This window comes from Amblyraja radiata, chromosome 17 (genome assembly GCF_010909765.2).
Source record: "Amblyraja radiata isolate CabotCenter1 chromosome 17, sAmbRad1.1.pri, whole genome shotgun sequence".
Classification (NCBI taxonomy): domain Eukaryota; kingdom Metazoa; phylum Chordata; class Chondrichthyes; order Rajiformes; family Rajidae; genus Amblyraja; species Amblyraja radiata.
In genome coordinates, this window is record NC_045972.1 from 48,703,989 (window position 1) to 48,724,033 (window position 20,045).

Genomic DNA, 20,045 nt, shown 5'->3' on the forward strand with positions numbered 1-20,045 from the left:
TTGAGTCTGGTGGTGTGTGCTTTCAAGCTTGTGTATCTGCTGCTGGATGGGAGCAGGGAGAAGAAGGAATGACCAGGATGGGACAAGTCTTTGGTTATGTTGGCTGCATTTCCGAAGTAGCATGAAGTGTAGATGGAGTTAATGGTGGGGAGTCTGATCTGTGTGATGGACTGAGTTACATCTACAACTGTGTAATATCCTGCGGTCTTTGGTAGAGCTGTTCTTGAACCAAGCTGTGATGCAACCTGGCAGTGTATATGTAGAAGTTTGTCAGAGTCATTGGAGACATGGCCAATTTCCTGGTTTGCCTTCTTGCCTGCCGCATCAATGTAATTGGTCCACAGCAGATTAGTTTAGTTTAATTTAGAGATATGGTGTGGAAATAGACCATTCAGCCCATCGAGTCCGCTCCGACCAGCGATCCCCGCACATTAACACTATCCTACACACACTAGGGACAATTTACATTTATACCAAGCCAATTTGCCTACATACCTGTTCAAAAGGGAACTGCAGATGCTGGAATATCGAAGGAGGTGTCTAGAACATAGGTGGGGAGGGATTTGACCAGGGGGGATAGGATGGAGTCAAGGTATGTGGAGATGAGTTCGGTGGGGCACGAACACGCAGAGACAATGGGTCTGCCGGGAGAACCGGGTTTGTGGATTTTGGGGAGAAGGTAAAAACGGGCCGTGCGGGGCTGGGGAACGATGAGGTTGGAAGCTTGGTCGGGCAGGGCGTGGGAATTGATGAAGTCGGTGATGGTGCTAGAAATGGTGGCCTGGTGCTCGTCAGTGGGGTCATGGTCCAAGGGTAAGTAGGAGGGGGTGTCCGAGAGTTGGCGCGTGGCCTCAGCTTTGTAGAGATCGGTGCGCCAGACTACCACGGCACCTCCCTTGGGTGTCTAGAACATAGATGGGGAGGGATTTGACCAGGGGGGATAGGATGGAGTCAAGGTATGTGGAGATGAGTTCGGTGGGGCACGAACACGAGTCTGAAGAAGGGTTTCGGCCCGAAACGTCGCCTATTTCCTTCGCTCCATAGATGCTGCTGCACCCGCTGAGTTTCCCCAGCAATTTTGTGTACCTTGCCTACATACCTGTCGTCTTTGTAGTGTGGGGGGAAACCGAAGATCTCGGAGAAACCCACGCGGTCACGGGGAGAACATATAAACTCCATACAGACAGCACCCGTAGTCGGGATCGAACCCGGGTCTCCGGCGCTGTAAGGAAGCAACTCTACCGCCACTGTACCGCACAAGTATCATTGGTAATATTAGCGCCAAGGAACTGGAAGCTCTCAAACACTTCCACATCTGTCCATTGATGCTGATAGAGGGCTTGTAGTCACCCACACTTCCTGAAATCAACAATTTGTCCTTCATCTAGTTGACGATTGGCAAGGTTATAGTCCTGACAACATGTCACTATGTTCTCTATCTCCTTCCTGTACTCAGTCTCATCAGTTGTGATTCTGGTCATCAAAGTCATGTTGTCTATAACCTTGTAGATGGAGGGACAGGTGAATTTGGTCGTGCAGTCGTGAGTGAAAAGGGATGTGGCAGGGGACAGAGAATGCAACTTTGTGGGGAACTGGTGTTGAGAATTATTGTGCACCTATCCTCACTGATCTGTGGGGCAGACAGTCGAGGGTCCAGTGGAAGTGGGGGGAGTTGATTCTTAGTTCTGATGGGATTATGGTGTTGAAAGCAGGACTATAGTTGATACATAGGAGTCTAATGTAGGAGTCCTTGTTGTTTAAGTGTTCCAGAGATTAGCCTAGGGCCAGGGAGATGGCGTCTGCTGTGGATCTGTTGCGATGGTAAGCAAACTGCTGTGGATCAAGGCCTTCTCCCATTGACCTTCTATTCAAATAGCCTTGATTAATTGTTTCAAAAGGACAGCTCCTTTGCCTATCTCCAATGGTTAGTGACCTAAAAGATGTTAGCAAGTCTATAGAGTGGGCAGGTAAATTATATTGAAGTAAACTAACTTCAATATAGTAAACATTGTGTACTACATTTTGATAGAAGGAATAAGGAGACTTTTCTTTGAAAAATAAGAGTCTCAGTTTAGGTGCACAAAGCCATCTACGTGCAAAGATAATGCATTTAAAGTAATAACACCAGTTAATAAAATCATAAAAAATTGCAGACATGATACAGTGGTTAATGACTGACTTCCAAACCAACAGAGTTACATTAACTTTGATTTGGACCTCAGTTAGGTGAACTTGCTGTATTGTGCAGGGTTCTGGTCCTCAGAATAGAAAAAAAGACATGGAGATGCTTGGAGCAATAGAAGAGTTGTAGAAGCCAGAAAGCTAATTTTGCAGGAACGACTGCACAAACTGTGGACCTCTTCTCTTGTAACGAGGAATCTGAAATATGTCTTGATGGAGATCTTTCACATTAGCAAAGACGAGCCTTTGGAGAGACTCAGCAGGCAGGCAGCAACTGTGGAGCGAATACATGGTCGGCATTTCTAGTCAAGGGCCCTCATTTGGATTGGATCTGGTCAAAATCCAATCCAAATGAACATCCCCCGTAGATGCCGTCTGGTGCGCTGAGTTCCTTCTGCAGCTCATTTCTTGCTCTGAGTTTCAGCATCTGCAGTCTCTTGTGTCTCCAGTGTAACCAAGGCATTTGATAGGCCAGGTTTGGAGAGATGGCTTTGGAATTCATTACCAATCAGTTGGACCAAATGCATGATATCGAGACAACTGAATCTTCTTCCCTTCCATTGAAGTCAATGGCAACGAATTTCAGAAGCGGATTAGCAGTGGCAAACTGGGATCAGTTTCTCTGTGAATATTTTCACACGAGCGTTTGAAAGCAAAGGGCCATAAATATAAGATATCCATTAATAAATTCAGAAAGGAAATTAGATGTTCTTAAGTCACAGAGTGATGAAATATGAAGTTCTTTATCACACTGTGTAGCTGAAGCAAATAGCATGAATGCTTTTAAGGAAAAGCTAGACTAATAACAGAAAGGGGTGGATGAATGGAAATCTGTTGAATTCATTATGAAGTACTGTAGCTAGTGATGGGACATTCAAAAAGTCATAAAACATTTACACAGAATTAACCTGGTTTTATGAATTGGAAATTACATTTGATGAATTTATGATTACAGTTTGAGGTGGATAAAGAGGATCAAGTTGGGTTTCCTAAAGGCATTCAGTAGCTGCCACATAAGTCATTCCACGAGATGAGCTCAAGGTGTTGCGACTAATACACTAACATGGAAAGACACTTTAATTCCAGGAAGACACATTATTCCCGGAAATCTCTGGCATTATGTAACTGCTTTCAGGAAGGGATGGTTGCAATGTATCATCACTACAGTCCGAAGGAAAAGGACACTCCATCTTTATGGATCCTAGACTTTGGTTCTGTTCCACAAAGAAAGTTTAGATCTCCCTTCCCAAACCAAGAAACTTCAGAGCTGAGAATATTCATCTGCTTATTGTTGGCCGAGCCATTGAGCTACACCAGGGAAACAGTAGGTAGACAAAAGTGCTGGAGAAACTCAGCGGGTGCAGCAGCATCTATGGAGCGAAGGAAATAGGCAACGTTTCGTGCTGAAACGTTGCCAGTTTCCTTCGCTTCATAAATGATGCTGCACCCACTGTGTTTCTCCAGCACTTTTGTCTACCTTCGATTTTCCGATTTTCGATTTTCCATGTTCCTTCTTAAACACCAGGGAAACAGTCCTTGCAGTCCACCAATTCCATGCCAACTACAAGACCCTGCTTATACCAATGTACAAACAAGGAACTGCAAAAGCTGGTTAATACACAAAGTGCTGGAGAAACTCAGCAGGTCAGGCAGCATCTCTGAAGAGCATGAAGTGTCTCGAACCGAAACGTCACCTATCCATTTTCTCTAGAGATGCTGCCTGACTTGATGAGTTACTCCAGGACTCTGTGTCCTTTTCTGCTTATTCCAATCCCTTTCTATTTCCCTCACATTCCCATCAGTCTCTCCCCAGGATCTGTCACACATCATACACGAGGATACCACCACTCACCTGCACACTCCACCTAGCAATATTGGGAACCAGGGACCTCAGAGACAACCCATGTGCTCTCAGGGAGAACGTGTAACCTCCACATAGATAGCAGTGGAGATCAGGATTGGACCCGGGTCAGTGGATCTTAGAGGTGGCAAATCTACGGGCTGTCTGAGTGATAGCAGTGGCAAAGAAACAGAGGGTGGTGGCAGGGGAGAAAATATAATTTCCAACTTCCCCTAGGATGCCAAACAAGCATCCCAATCTGAGGAAAGACATTCTTGCCATAGAGGGAGTACAGAGAAGGTTCACCAGACTGATTCCTGGGATGCCAGGACTTTCATATGAAGAAAGACTGGATAGACTCTGCTTGTCCTCGTTAGAATTCAGAAGATTGAGGGGGGATCTTATAGAAACTTACAAAATTCTTAAGGGGTTGGACAGGCTAGATGCAGGAAGATTATTCCCGATGTTGGGCAAGTCCAGAACTAGGGGTCACAGTTTAAGGATAAGAGGAAAGTCTTTTAGGACCGAGATGAGAAAATAATTTTTTACACAGAGAGTGGTGAATCTGTGGAATTCTCTGCCACAGAAGGTAGTTGAGGCCAGTTCATTGGCTATATTTAAGAGGGAGTTAGATGTGGCCCGTGTGGTTAAAGGGATCAGGGGGTATGGAGAGAAGGCAGGGATGGGATACTGAGTTGGATGATCAGCCATGATCATATCGAATGGCGGTGCAGGCTCGAAGGGCCGAATGGCCTACTCCTGCACCTATTTTCTATGTCTATGTTTCTAAGCAGGTTGGCGGAACAGAAGCACTGATGAGAAATGGTTGTTGGCGCGGAGCACCAACAGTGTTGGACGCCTGGTCATTTAGCAATTAGGTGCCAGGATTACACGTGGAAAAATTAATGATTGAACTGAGTGTCAACACCCATGGCACCACCAACAAGAAGAACAAGAACAACTTGTCTTCATGTAACAGCTTTCACAGGGGAGCGATATCAAATACAACCAGACATCAATGTATAGAAGGAGATATTAAGGTAGATCACCAGCAAATTGATCAAAGTGGTAGTTTGAAGAATGTCTTAATAGAAAGAAGGGGACCGATTTAGAGAGGGAATTCAAAGATTAATGCCGGGTTGTCAAACAAATAAAATGACATAAAATGTACTTTTGGCATCTCATTGACTGGGTAAAATCAGAAAAAATCCGTTTGATTTCACGATAGTTTTGGAAGAAGATTAAAGAGTGGGACTTTTGAATAGAGAGACAACAGATTTGTCGTAGATCTTTGTAGTGAATGTGATGCCTGTCACAAGTTTCACACAAAGCCTATACACCTCTTAACCAATAAAAATACTGGGATAACAGGTTCAATCACAAACGTAAGGAGGATTCAAGTGACAACTAAAGTAATTTAACATGGTAAAACATTCCTAGACACTTTGTGCCTTCGTCTCTACGGATGTTGCTTGACTTGCTGAGTTCTTCACGCAGTTTGTTATTGCCCCACATTGCAGCATCTGCAGCCTCTGACACACCTCCCACTTTTACCCTTTGGCCATTTCCCATTTTACTCACTTTCGGCCCGAAACCTATTTACCAGAGTTATCTGCTGAACTTCAACACCTTTCAAAATCTTGTTGAAGCGGATTTCTCAGCTAGAGACACAGGGCTGATGGGGGTGGGGAATTGAACCTGAGATTGAGCTTGGGACTGGAAAGTCAGTGGGACAAAGGGAGAATGTGAGGATTAGTTGGTAGGGAGGTCACTCCAGAAGTTCAGGGAGTGGAAGCTTCATGAATGATTCGGGTCTTGATTTTGGGGAGTGGGTGGGGGTGAAACCACAACAGGCATGTATGTATGCAATCACCCGGAAAGGCGTTCAGAGCTGAAGCAGATCCTGGTCAACCATACAATTAGACCTGGTCACCACCCTGTGGAGCTGAAAGCATATCTCAGTCTCCACAACAAGCCAGTGGTGATGGATGATTGGTGATGGGTTAGGGCTGTGGTAACTGGAGTCTTCCAGCCAAATGTCTGTGTGCAGGCACTCCATTGGTGATGGCCATTGGGTGGTGGTACTGGCTCAGGGTTTCTGGGGGCAGCTGTAACTGGGACTGAGCAGATGTCTCCAGCTCACCCCAATCGGCAGTGAGGCTCGGACATGTGCAGGTTCTAGGAGTGGGCTTCTCCAGTCCTGGTGCATATAACACGCCATTCTGACGGAGTGTTGCTGATGCCAGTTCTACTCCAGAGGCAGTGGAGAAGGAAAGAGGACCATGGTTTCGGCCTCGGTGCTTTAAATCCAGAGTTCTCCTACAAAACCTAGATTTTTGGTGCAATACTGAACATTTCAGTGAATATTATAAATGTTTAAAACATCTTGAACTTCAAAGTTTTCCTAGGAGAATATCATGGAGGAGCAGTATGACAGGCGTATGTATGGAGGCACAACTAATGGAAGCAAGCAGAGCGAGGCATCTCAGAAAGCATTGATATCTCATTCAAGTGTACAGCAACTTAGATGTCATACGTTGAAGACGCCACTTTCCTATGGAGATTACTGCGTACCAACTGCGTGCTGCAGATTAGCAACCTGCCACAGCGAGGAATGCAGTGTTGTTAGTCTTTGCCTCATCTGGTCTTGAAAAGAAGAGATTGGTGGGGGAGCCATTGTCAATAAACAAAAGGTGATTATTCCAGTGTTGCTATCAGGGTAAAGAAAATGCTTCTCTCCAATCTGAAATGTGTTGTTTTAAAGTATTCTCACAGCCAGGAGCATTTTAATCTTGTCCACCACAAGGCACAACAAAGTACAAAATACCGGAGTACTCCATCAGTCTGAAGATGTTTTCCGACCTGAAACGTCGTCTGTCCATTTCCTGCCCAGATACTGCCTGACCTGCCGAGTTCCTCCAGCACTTTGTGTTTTGCTCAAAATTCCAGCAGCTGCAGTCCATCTTATTTCCACTATCTCTGTGGACCATGGGTTATTCTGGACTCCATAAGAAAAGTTCACATTTTCTTTGACAGGGCCAACATCTACCTCAGCTCCAAAGCTTTGTTAAAATCCCCATGGTCTATTGCATGAGTGCTGGTTACTGCTCTGGCGGCCTCAAGCAGCCAAACATACTTCCCCTGCCTGTTTTGGGGCAGGAATCTGAGGGGCTACAGAGATATGATTCCCATTTGCCCCATGGATACACTCCTCTGCAGTTGGAAGGTTGTTGGAGGTGGTGAGAGGAGCCTTCGGGTGATGACGTTGCCTTGCTTGACACTAGTCTGCTCAGGAATTGCATCTCTTGGCTGGGTTTCATTGCCAGGTACAGGAGACATGATTACAAATTTGTAAGTTCCTCTCAGAACTTCAGCAAGGATGCCATCTGCTCCCAGGATCTTGTCGTATTTCACTTGATGCATGGTCTTTTCGACTTCTGTTGGTCCAGGGTGGTTATGAGACTGGACTAGATAATTAGCAGTGGAATGCAGGTAACTTCACTTGTGTAAAGGGAAGGGTGAGGCAGACGATAAGGGGTTCAACTAAAATGGTCTTTAACTGTTGAAGAATCCACAAATGTCACCATCATTAGCTGGGCCTCCTGTACTCTCTCTACTCCCCATCTTCTCTTTAGCTGATGGATTTCTGTTAAGCGCTGTGTTCAGGACTACCTTGTACTTCACTTTCCTTTCTCTCTTTTAGTCATCCTGAAATTTAAACTGCACATGCAGTTTGTAACTTAAGTGCATGGAATTCGACAAATCTTATGGTCCAGTGGAGTCTGTTTCTTTCACAGTCAATGCACAATTACCCAACCAACGGTTCTGTTAATGGAATAACTTTCCACAGATTAAGGTTGAGAAATTCAACACTGGTACACAGTAGACGCAGGAAGAAATTTAATCTTGAAATCTACATTATTTAACTATAAACAGTTGTATTCCACATTAGATATTTTTGTGCAGCATAGCTGTCATATTTGCTTCTTCATGTCCATGAAAAAGGATTGAAGCATGAGTGCCCATATGGGTAGGTATCCACACACAGGTATCCACACACAGGTAAGCACACACATGTATCCACACACAGGTATCCACACACAGGTAAGCACACACAGGTAAGCACACACAGGTAAGCACACACAGGTAAGCACTTTTATAAAATGGTGCCATTTTATGACTGGAACATGCAGATTGTCTCTTGAATTATACAACAGAGATATTGTAATTTCAGACTTGAAAATCTGTTTTTTAAATAAGTTGAGCCAATGCGCTGGAGGGGAAGGCTTTTTATTGCCAGCTATCACTGTTACACACATCGCCCTTGCTAGTTCAGTTATGTTGGCATCTGAAATCATAATTGGTTTCCACACAAATGTTCTTCAATGGTTTGATTTTTGTTTGCCAATTCAAGCCAGCAATACTATAGAACTGGATTTAAACTTAATCCCAAAGACTTGTTGACCCTTATTTTACTTTTTTTAATATTCATTCAAAACACATATTTATGTTTATGTTTTAAATATATATTTTAAGAAATCAACTGTCATTGTTCTGGAACTGCTGAAGTTAAATAGGTGAAGTATATTTTGTTAGCTTTCTTGGTTCCTTGAACAATGTTGCTCTGATGTACAGTATCACATGTTAGATGTAGCAGTTTTCTTCACTTACTGAGAAATCATCATGAATGCTCTATTTATAATATGTTTTCACTGTAATACACCTTTTGTAAGGGTTTCAAAGACTCCATTTCAAGTATAATCTACAGTACCTGCATTCTAATTCCTTTAAAGCTTCCACGGACTGGCAGAGTTGACTGTAACATGGAACCATTCACATTAAAATGAAATGCAATAATTCTACTGGTATGAGATTTTCATCTTTATCTCCAAAATTCTGATTGGTATTTGCTGATAACATTTTCCTCTTCAGGCTAAATTATGAAGTTTTTATAAAGTTGTTAGAAAATAATACAGGGTAAATTGATTTTGACATGCCAGTTAGGTTTGTGCTAGCTTTGCACTGAATTTGGTTTCCTGATTAGACATCCAAGGTTAGTCATGCTGTACAAGGTGGAAAATTATTCACAATTATCATAAATTATCACAAGATTATTCTTGAAAATTTGAATCTTTCTATTTCACTAATTAAAATAATTTATAAGCATTAGAGTGTAATTTTGTCTCAGAGTGTATGTCATTTGGTGTTGCTAGTCTAAATATTATTAATGAAAAACAACCTTCATGAAGTAGTGCACATAGCAGCCTTTAGCCTGGTTCTACAATTTTCCTTGAAATGGACTTTGATCACTGCAACATTAACCAAGGAAACAACATAAAAGTCACTTGCCTGAGGGGCACAACAAAAAATTTAATGTAGACATTTCTTTGAGTACCTTGTGATTACTGTTACCAAAGCTGCTATTTTTCCCATGCAGAGTATACTTTGAACCATGTACACAATCACAGACTATTGAAGCAAGACTCCTCCCTCCAGCCATCACATGGCCCCTTGTGTATTTATGACAAAGCTAGTAAGCAGTCTTTTTGCACAGCAGATATAATATACTTGACATAGCTCCTCAATTGCAAAAATGTTGATGACCGGTGTAAATGTATTGATTTCTTTGCTTTCTGAAACGCTGAGGTGTTTTGCGGTTCGAGAAGGGGGGGGAGAAAGCTCTGAAACAGAATTGAATCTACTTCTTGGAAAGCCCAGGTTATCAAACTCATTAATCTACATGTCAAGGGGCTAGGAATGAATAATTGTGTGTAGAATTTATCTGCCAACATGATAGCTACTTTTCAGCTTTCTCTTCAAAGCTCTTTCATTGTGCCAGCCTTTAATTATTATATGCTTTGTCTCTTCTATTTCAAGTCTGTTGGGGGGAGGGGGGGGGGGGGGGTATGGAAACATGTACTTCAACATTATGGAGGACATTCACCCAGCGTTGTGACACAGCCAGAGTCTTTGCATACCGAATTATTTTTTCTCCTGAAGATTAATGTCTTCAAGCTTTTGTGTTTAGCAATATTTTCTTAATAATTCATCCTTTGTTTTCTGAGATCTGAGCACTGCAATGTATTTTCTGCAGTTTTTGACCAATAGTTATTAACATTTCTTACTATATGTATTCACAATGCTGGAATTACAACGTTGGAAATAATGATAAATAGGTTAGCCACAGTTAACCACAGAAGTATGAAAGCTAAATTGGAAAACACCCTGCAATTCTGTTTGTGAAGTTTCTGCAGCGATTAGAGCGAATCTACAGCTTAGCCTCAAAGAAATACCACCTCTTTCTGCTTTCCACCGTGAGTTATACTATAGGACAGGGAAAGTGCTCTCAAGCATTCTGTGTTTAACAATTACATTATTTATGAAACAAAATATTTTATAGGTTTGTGAGAGTGGATAAATAAGAAAGTTATTTGGTTTTAATATAACAAAAGTATAAGTGTGTTTAAAATGCATGCTTTGAGGTGACACTGGTAAATTAGTTGCAATATTTAATGATTCATCAATTCAATTCTTCTGGTCAATTTTTGTCAATGCCAAACTATCTTTAAATTAACAGTGCACACCTTTCAGAATGAGTTGGGGAACAGTCTGTGCGATCCTCAGGGTTGGCAGTGTCACTTGTGCAGTGTCAGGCACATTTATGATGTGTTCATAATTAAATGTCCACCTATTTCACAGCATGCTGACCACATTGGGACCATAATCGGTAAAGATAGATGAGATAGAGAAATGTAATATCTTTACTCTGGTGGGTCCAGGCTGATGCTCACAATTGACAGTGATAATTATTAGGCTTCAATAGGACGATGCCTTGCATCTAGAGAGGTATAGCAACTCCATGTTAAACCTTGTTTTGTAACTGAGCTGGCTGCTTTATGCTACCTGTTTTGTGTTGGTTAGTTATTCATTTTTTTCATTGGTCGATTATTTTTGAAATATTGATATGATGAAGAAATTTGAAAACCATCAGCACATTTTTCATTTTCTTACGCGGTGTGGGAGTGGGGAAACTGAGGTTTGAGGATAATGTATGTTAAGTCCTGGTCCGAGAACACTAATGCAATCATCAAAAAAGCACATCAGCGCCTCTACTTCCTGAGAAGATTACGGAGAGTCGGCTGAACAAGGAAGACTCTCTCTAACTTCTACAGGTGCACAGTCGAGAGCATGCTGACTGGTTGCATCGTGGCTTGGTTTGGCAATTTGAGCGCCCTGGAGAGGAAAAGACTACAAAAAGTAGTAAACACTGCCCAGTCCATCATCGGCTCTGACCTTCCTTCCATCGAGGGGATTTATCGCAGTCACTGCCTCAAAAAGGCTGGCAGTATCATCAAAGACCCACACCACCCTGGCCACACACTCATCTCCCTGCTACCTTCAGGTAGAAGGTACAGGAGCCTGAAGACTGCAACAACCAGGTTCAGGAATAGCTACTTCCCCTCAGCCATCAGGCTATTAAACCTGGCTCGGACAAAACTCTGATTATTATTAACAACCACTTTCTGTTATTTGCACTTTATTTGCAGTTTATTTATTCATGTGTGTATATATTTATATCATGGTATATGGACACATTTATCTGTTTGTAGTAAATGCCTTACTATTTTTCTGTGTGCTTAAGCAAAGCAAGAATTTCATTGTCCTATTCAGGGACACATGACAATAAACTCACTTGAACTTGAAGTCCACGGATTATTCTGCAATGATGATAACTACTTTGGTCACTTTCAATAGAGATAGTTGTCAGGTCAGCCTGTCTCTTTTGCCATTGTCATCTCACTCATACAAGGGAGCACTGACATCATCCGCAGAGAGTTTAGGCATTTGAGCTTGCTGGAATTACGCTTGATTGCATAAGCGTACATTACATGATGTGGAGTTTCCATGAATGGTTTATCTTGCTGCAGTGTTACCTCAGCAATCAGATTTCCTATTAATCTTGTTACTGAAGGTTCTGGAGAGAAATGTGTCGGCTGATAAGGTGAAAGTGAATGATCTCCAAATGACGGGCGGGTTGTGCGTAGAGCAGCAGAAAATGAGGAGAATTCACTCTTTAATTTAATCTGGTTTAGTAGAATTGATCATAGGAGCAAACAGAAATGCTTCCAATGAAGTATATCTGGGAATTTAGCCTATGTAACAATTGTTGCAATTATTATTAGTATTTCTTTATGATAGCCATTCACAGCTTTGGGTCACGTATGCCTCATCATCTTTTAAGTTTACAGCAGTAAACTATTGCACTAACGTCACCTTTGAACCGATTGGGGACCGTGGCACAATGTGATCTTTTTTTAAGTGTTTTAAGCTGCGGTGTCTTGAAATGGTTTATGAGTTAATGTCCATTGATACCATCTTCGTGTTTGCTCCAGTGTACTTAACAACTACTGCTGCGTGCAAAATAGACAGGTTTTGATACACATGGTAGGCAAGGAGGATTTGAACCCCAGTTTACAGCCCTGCATTACAGCTACTTCAAACTTTGCACAGTGGGCACAATGTAAATGGAATGAAGATCACTCCCACACCCTTCATTCTGACTGAAATTCCCCCATATACTCTTTAATGCCAAGATGTAAACCAGCATCTGCAGTTCCTTCCTACAGTGCTGTTTAATGCTATTCTGGACTGCATTTGGCTACATTGGCAGAATACCTCTTCTGCATGCCAGTAAAATTGTTATGTTTTTTTGTCATCTCCTTTCTTTGAAAACTCTTCAGTCGGTTTTGTTTGGACGTATGAGATATTCCTCTGAATAAAAGATTGTTTCCATGTGTTCATGGCTTTGTAGTTTTATGCTGGAAATGCTTGTGAATAGGAGAGGCGAGAGCAAACTTGATGATTTACTGAGGAGAGAAAGGTGGGAGTGTCTGCAGCAAGGAAGCACTCAGCATTTAGCCATATTCCCAGAGGCTTCAGAAATCATTCTGCTCCCTTTAGAAAGAAGCAATGCTGAGATGGGGCCTCACACAAAATAAAGTACTGACTGAAATCTATTAAATGTCACAACTAAAGCTGTAAAACAGGGAAGGACAGCATTGCCCATGGCTGTCAGGATGAAGGTGACTGCTAATATCAATACTAATCTTATTTTTATTGCATCTGGCTTCTTTCAACTTGCTGGATACTTTGTAAACATTGGAGTATTTGAGGGCTGCTGTCTCTTCATACAGTGAAATACTCATCATACATTACAGAAACAGCCTCCTGCTCCACCAGTGGGTACCCTTACTCTGGGCTGTCTACTTCATGCTGAGCTAAGGAACCAGGTACACTTCATGTTTAAGAAGGAACTGCAGATGCTGGAAAATCGAAGGTACACAAAAAAGCTGGAGAAACTCAGCGGGTGCAGCAGCATCTATGGAGCGAAGGAAATAGGCAACGTTTCAGGACGAAACCCTTGGGAAATAGGTTTGGGTTTCGGTCCGAAACGTTGCCTATTTCCTTCGCTCCATAGATGCTGCTGCACCCGCTGAGTTTCTCCAGCTTTTTTGTGTACCAGGTACACTTCATGTTGACTCCCTCAGCTTCTCACCAACAAGCGCAGATCCACCCAGCATGGCCCATTCATTGGAATTTGGTCACCGATGTGAAAGTACGTTTGGTTTTATCACTTGCGAAAATAAATGAGATTTTAGATGACTTTGGGACATGCACTCTTGCATGTTCCGCCATTCTTTAGTCTTTTAGTTTAGATTAGTTTGTTGTTACGTGTGGCGAGGTACATTGGAAAGCATTTTTGTTTTACATGCTATCCAGTTAGCAGAAAGACTATACATGACTACTATCAAGCAGTCCATAGTGTGCAGATACAGGATGAAGGGAATAGCATTTAGTGCAAGATATAATCCAGTAAAGTCTGATTAATGATAGTCTCCAATGAGGTAGCTAGTAGGTCAGAACCGCTCTCTAGTTGATGATGGGATAGTTTATTTACCTGATAACAGCGGGGAAGAAACTGTCCCTTAATCTGAATTTTGCAACACTTACTCCGTTCACAAATAACATAGAAACATAGAAAATAGGTGCAGGAGTAGGCCATTCGGCCCTTCGAGCCTGCAACGCCATTCAATATGATCATGGCTGATCATCCAACTCAGTATTCTGTACCTGCCTTCTCTCCATACCCCCTGATCCCTTTAGCCACAAGGGCCACATCTAACTTCCTCTTAAATATAGCCAATGAGCTGTGGCCTCAACTACCTTCTGTGGCAGAGAATTCCACAGATTCACCACTGTCTGTGTGAAAAATGATTTTCTCATCTTGGTCCTAAAAGACTTCCCCCTTATCCTTAAACTGTGACCCCTTGTTCTGGACTTCCCCAACATCGGGAACAATCTTCCTGCATCTAGCCTGTCCAACCCCTTAAGAATTTTGTAAGTTTCTATAAGATCCCCCCTCAATCTTCTAAATATCTAAATAACCCCCTTCATTTTTTGTAGATACATACAACCCCGCTACCTTTAAAGAAGTTTGGGCTGTGTTTATATACATTAATGTGTGCAGTTAATGAGCAGTGGGGAAATGCTGGCCGCTCACAGCAGTGAGGTAAAGTAGCAGGTAGCTGTTCTGATCAAAGCTCATTGATTTGAAATGTTAATACTGTTTTTCTTTCTCTGCTGCTACTGCTTGAGTTCAATATTTCAGTTATTTTTGTTTGTTTTACCATTTGACGTTCAGCTTACAACAGTCGGGTTGGATCTTGGGATATCTGTAACCTTTCCACTATTTGTAGCTTTATATTTGCATTATTAATAACGTTCTTACCTTTTCTGACATTCTACGCATTAACCACATCAAAAATAGATGCAATTCAATTGGGAAGTTACGGTAATTATAAAATTATATTGTCAATAAACTTACAGAAAGCAGCAACAGCAAAGAGAGACATGGACATCCATGACCAAGCTCTTTTCACAGAACTATAATTGACAGTGAAAGTCCTTGGATAAATCACTACATTTATGCTACAAAGAGTTCTATTCATTTCAGTGATTAAACTTTTAAAATCATTTGTTTTAGATTATTAATTATTATTATTATTTTTTTAATGGTGGATACAATAACACCAGCCACGGTTTCTGCAATAGCCAAGTAACTGTCAGATTGGGGTTGAAATGTTACTGATCTCAAACAGGTCTCAATGGCTGGGAACTGTTGCATGGTCCACGTGGTATATATCATGACAATCCCTTGTGGGTAATATATAAAATATTAACCATATCAGAGTCTGTAGTTCTGGTCACAATATTGTATTTAAACAAGGTTTGGGGTATTAATCCAACGTTGAACTGAGAAAGTGTTAAACTCATGTTCATATATTGGGTTGGTAGGGACATGTTGGAATGAAGTAACTGGATTAATAAATAATAATGGATGGGATTTATATAGCGCCTTTCTAATACTCAAGGCGCTTGTACCCGATTGTACCCCACTGTACCCGACTGATATCTCTACCACTGATATCTCTACCACTGACCTGTGCAAAGGTTCATGAGATAGACACAAAATGCTGGTCAGCGGGTCAGGCAGCACTTTTGGAGAGGAATGGGTGATGTTTCGGGTTGAGAATATTAGATTGCCTACACCTTTCGGGTAGGTAGCAGCACGCAGGAATTAGATTTAATTGTAATGCGACCTGGTTTGGTGGAGCCTGCTGTCTATGGATTCAGGGCCCAGAGAATTTAACACAACCACTAAGTAACAGGTACATGAATGGGAAAGGTTTAGAAGGGTATGGGCCAAATGCAGGCAGATGGGACTGATGTAGATAGGGGATCTTGTTTAGCATGGGCTATTGGGCCGAAGGGTCTGTTTCCACGCTATGGGTCCATTTCTAAGAACAACACGGCTTCACAAAGAGATCTGTGATGTGGAAACGAAAATGAGATAAAATAGGTAGTGTCAGAGTGATACAGCGTGGAAACAGCCCCTTCAGCCCAACTTACCCACGCCGATCAACATGCCCCAGCTACACTAGTCATAGAATCATAGAGTGATACTGTGTGGGAACAGGCCCTGCAGCCCAACTTACCCACACCGATCAACATACCCCAGCTAGACTAGCCCTACCTGCCCGCATCTGGTCCATATCCCTCCAAACCTGTCCTAACCATGTACCTGTCTAACTATTTCTTAAATGTTGGGATAGTCCCAGCCTCAACTACTTTTAATGAGTATGAGGCATTAATATAGAAAACGTCTCCTAAATTTAGAATTGACAGAAGCAGTGTATGATTGAGGAGAGCAAGGCGAGTGCCTGATCTGTGGAAACTGTGTTGAGGAACGAGGTGACATCTGACTATAAAGTGTCCAGAGCATGAAGGAAGATTTTGTTTTCAGGAACTGAGCTGTGAACTTTAGCAAGCAGTGCTCAGACAATAAGTTGAAATGAGATTCTATGTTTTTGTTTGTAGTCTGTGATGCTGTTCAAAAGCCCAACAGGGTTGACTCAGACGGCTAAACTTTCACCCACCTGTCACAATGCAAACAGCAATCAAGTAGAGTGAATATTTGCACATGACCATTTATTGAGCCATTCATATTGTTATCTTACTTTTTATTAAATAATGAAATAATGTGTTATTTCAGATATTCCATGGATGAAGAAAGGAAGTCATGAAAGCATGTCACTGGCTTCTTACAATAGAGTTGTCTCAGACTGTTATAGTGTGGAAAATAACTAAAGCGTCTGATAATCCATTACATTTTGAGTGCAAATCGTGGTGTAATAATCATTGAAGCTGAGAAAGACAATCAGTAGATATGGTGCGAACAAGATTGGGAAACTCTCTCTTCAGACGTAGATTGGATGTTGAGATGGCAGAGAGCCAGTTCAGTTCAGATTATTGTCACGTGTAGCGAGGTACAGTGAAAAGCTTATGTTGCGTGCTAACCAGCCAGTGGAAAGACAAATGATTACAGTTGAGCCATTTACAGTGTACAGATACATGATAAGGGAATAACATTTAGTACAGGGGAAAGCCTGTAAAGCCATTGCCATTAATTTGGGGCCTGACTGGAAGGACCTCTTGCTCCCGTGTGGAGAAGGCACTGCCCTGTGCTGTGCTGGCGATATACTACAGAAGTTCCTAGATGTTCATCGTTGGTCTACACTGAATCAACATCTATCCAGGCAGGTACACAAAAATGCTGGAGAAACTCAGCGGGTGCAGCAGCATCTATGGAGCGAAGGAAATAGGTAACGTTTCGGGCCGAAACCCTTCTTCAGACTGAGGCAGACCCTCTATCCAGGCAGGGTCTGAAGAAGGGTTTCGGCCCAAAACGTTGCCTATTTCCTTCGCTCCATAGATGCTGCTGCACCCGCTGAGTTTCTCTAGCATTTTTGTGTACCTTCTATCCAGGCAGATGTGAGTTGAAGAGAATGGACATTTGCCAGGATTCTCATTCTGTGGCTGGAAAGTAAATGTATATGGATATTGGACCAGGGGATTTCATTCAGTTTTAATTTGCTCTATTGCTCAATGACTTTGTGATTCTCATTGTTAAGGATTATACATAAAGAATTTGTGGATAAGATTTTAAAGAAGTATTGATAGCACCCACTGGAGTAAGCCTCAGCCACAGCTTATGCAGTCAGAATGGAGGAAAACAAGAACATTGGTAAATAATCAAACAATGTTTTGTGGATTTGAGGAAGGTTTCTCATTATGTGAGTATGATACTGGCATTCTTAAGGACTATTTTAAATGAAAGAAAACTCCCTCACATTCATAATCCATGATTTAATATCAATTTCATCTACTGTAAAGAGGTAAAAATTTCCTGAAAATGTTATAGTACATGAAATACCCAGAAATCAGGAATAACATTTCTATAGCACCCTTTGTGACGTTTTCAAGATGTTCTTATATGTTTGATGAAGTGCTTTAGAAATGTAGTCACTGCTGTAATGTGTGAAACATTCCAGCTGATCTTTGAACTGCAAGTTCCTAGACCGAGCTTTGTGATAATGACCACATTATTTCTGGTTGAAGAGCAAATGCTGGTCAGCATGCAAAGTTTAATTCCCCAGCTCTTCAAAATTATGTTATTTTCTTTCATCTTTCCCAGCGAGCGTAGACAAAGCTTTGTTTTAGCATCCCATCTGAAAGGCAGCACTTCAAACAGTAAAGCATTCCTTACCTGTCTCACAGTGTTATCCTTAATTTTATGCCTGAAATCTCCAGAGTCTGACTTGAGTAATAGGGCGACTCAGAATCTTGCCCCATTACTCATCACATCTGTACAACAAGCTGCTTTTAACACAGCAACTTGCGATTCACTTCTTCCTGTAAACTCCGATCGTATGCATCGAGATTGCGAGGTGCATTATACCGCACCTACATATTCTGCATGCATCAGCTGTAGCTTTCCAAATGGGTTTACACTGGAGCTGAACAATTCCCTTTTCACATTTGCACCTTGTGACTTGTTCAATAACAATTCTGCTAACTTTGACAATTCTCTGCCACTTTACATCACCAAACAATAGATGGGTTGCCTTGATAATTGTTAAATCTCCCCTCCTAGTGGAAACATACTACTGTTTTATTCATATGTGATATTATTTACACCAATATTAATTATTAATTTTCTTTGTTAGCTAAAATATTAAATACAACCGATAACTTAAGTTTCATTTAAAAAAATAATTAGCTTAATATTTAATTAGTCCATAAGGGTTTGCAGGAAACTGCCTAGCTAGAGGATTTCTGAACCCACACCTGATTAGTCAGTAAATGTTTTTTTCATTGTTACAGGAATGAGTGCACCTTTTTGAGAAGAAGAGTTCTAATAAACCGTTGCCTGCATCATTTAGCTCCATGGCCGTTTCTGTTTACCTCTTTTATATATTCTTCCATTTCTGGACCTTCTCCTAAAACACACACATTCAGTGACAGGCGGAGACACCTGCAGTGATGACTACTGCTATCACCAAAGAGCTTCTTGCTATAATTCTTTCAGTTCACTAGCAAATTCTATTTGTTCATTTCACCTTTCCTGTGGCATTTCTCTCCCATTCTCAACTTGAGGAATCATCACAACTCCTGTTCTTCTAAAAGGACACAAAGTGCTGGAGTAACTCAGCGGGTCTGGCAGCACCACTGGAGAACCTGGATAGGTGCCGTTTCAGGCTGAGACCCTTCTTCAGACTCAAATTCTTCTTCATTACTGTTCTTCAGAGACCACAGACTGTTCGTATTGGTGGAAATGTGTCAGCCTCGATAACAATCAGCACGGGAGCACTTCAAGGCTGCGTGCTCAGCCCCCTGCAACTCACTCTATACTCATGACTGCGTAGCCGGTCATAGTGCGAATTCCATCATCAAGTTCGCTGACGACACCACTGTTGTGGGACGTATCACTGATGGGGACGAGTCAGAGTATAGAAGAGAGATTGACCGACTGACCAAATGGTGCCAGCACAATAACCTGGCCCTCAACACCAGCAAAACCAAGGAACTTTGATTGTGGACTTTGGAAGGGGTAGGATGGGGACCCACAGTCTCGTTTATATCCCGTTTATGGTGGAAAGGGTCAAGAGCTTAGACAGGTAAATGGATAGGACAGGTTTGGAGGGATATGGACCAGGTGCGGGCAGGTGGGACTAGTGTAGTTGGGACATGTTGATCGGTGTGGGCAAGTTGGGCTTAAGGGCCTGTTTCCACACAGTATCACTCTATGATTCTATGACTAGGATGTTACTCGTTCATCTCAGGATCAGAGTCTCTGATCCGTATTTAGCAGCAACTGTATTTACTGAATGTCAGTGAATGTCATACAATCTGTTGGTTAAATTAATATTAAGATTAAATAACTTGCAAAGTGTGTGGGCAATGCGATGAGATGATGGCGTGAGGCTTACAGGAGCACTAATTATGCAAGGATGCGGTGAAGCCTGTAATTGCCTGTTTTGGTGGGATTTGGCTCCTGGAGAGGCTGCACTAATCTCCACAGGAGATTGTTTAAATCTTTGCCAATACACAGGTTATTTGCAAA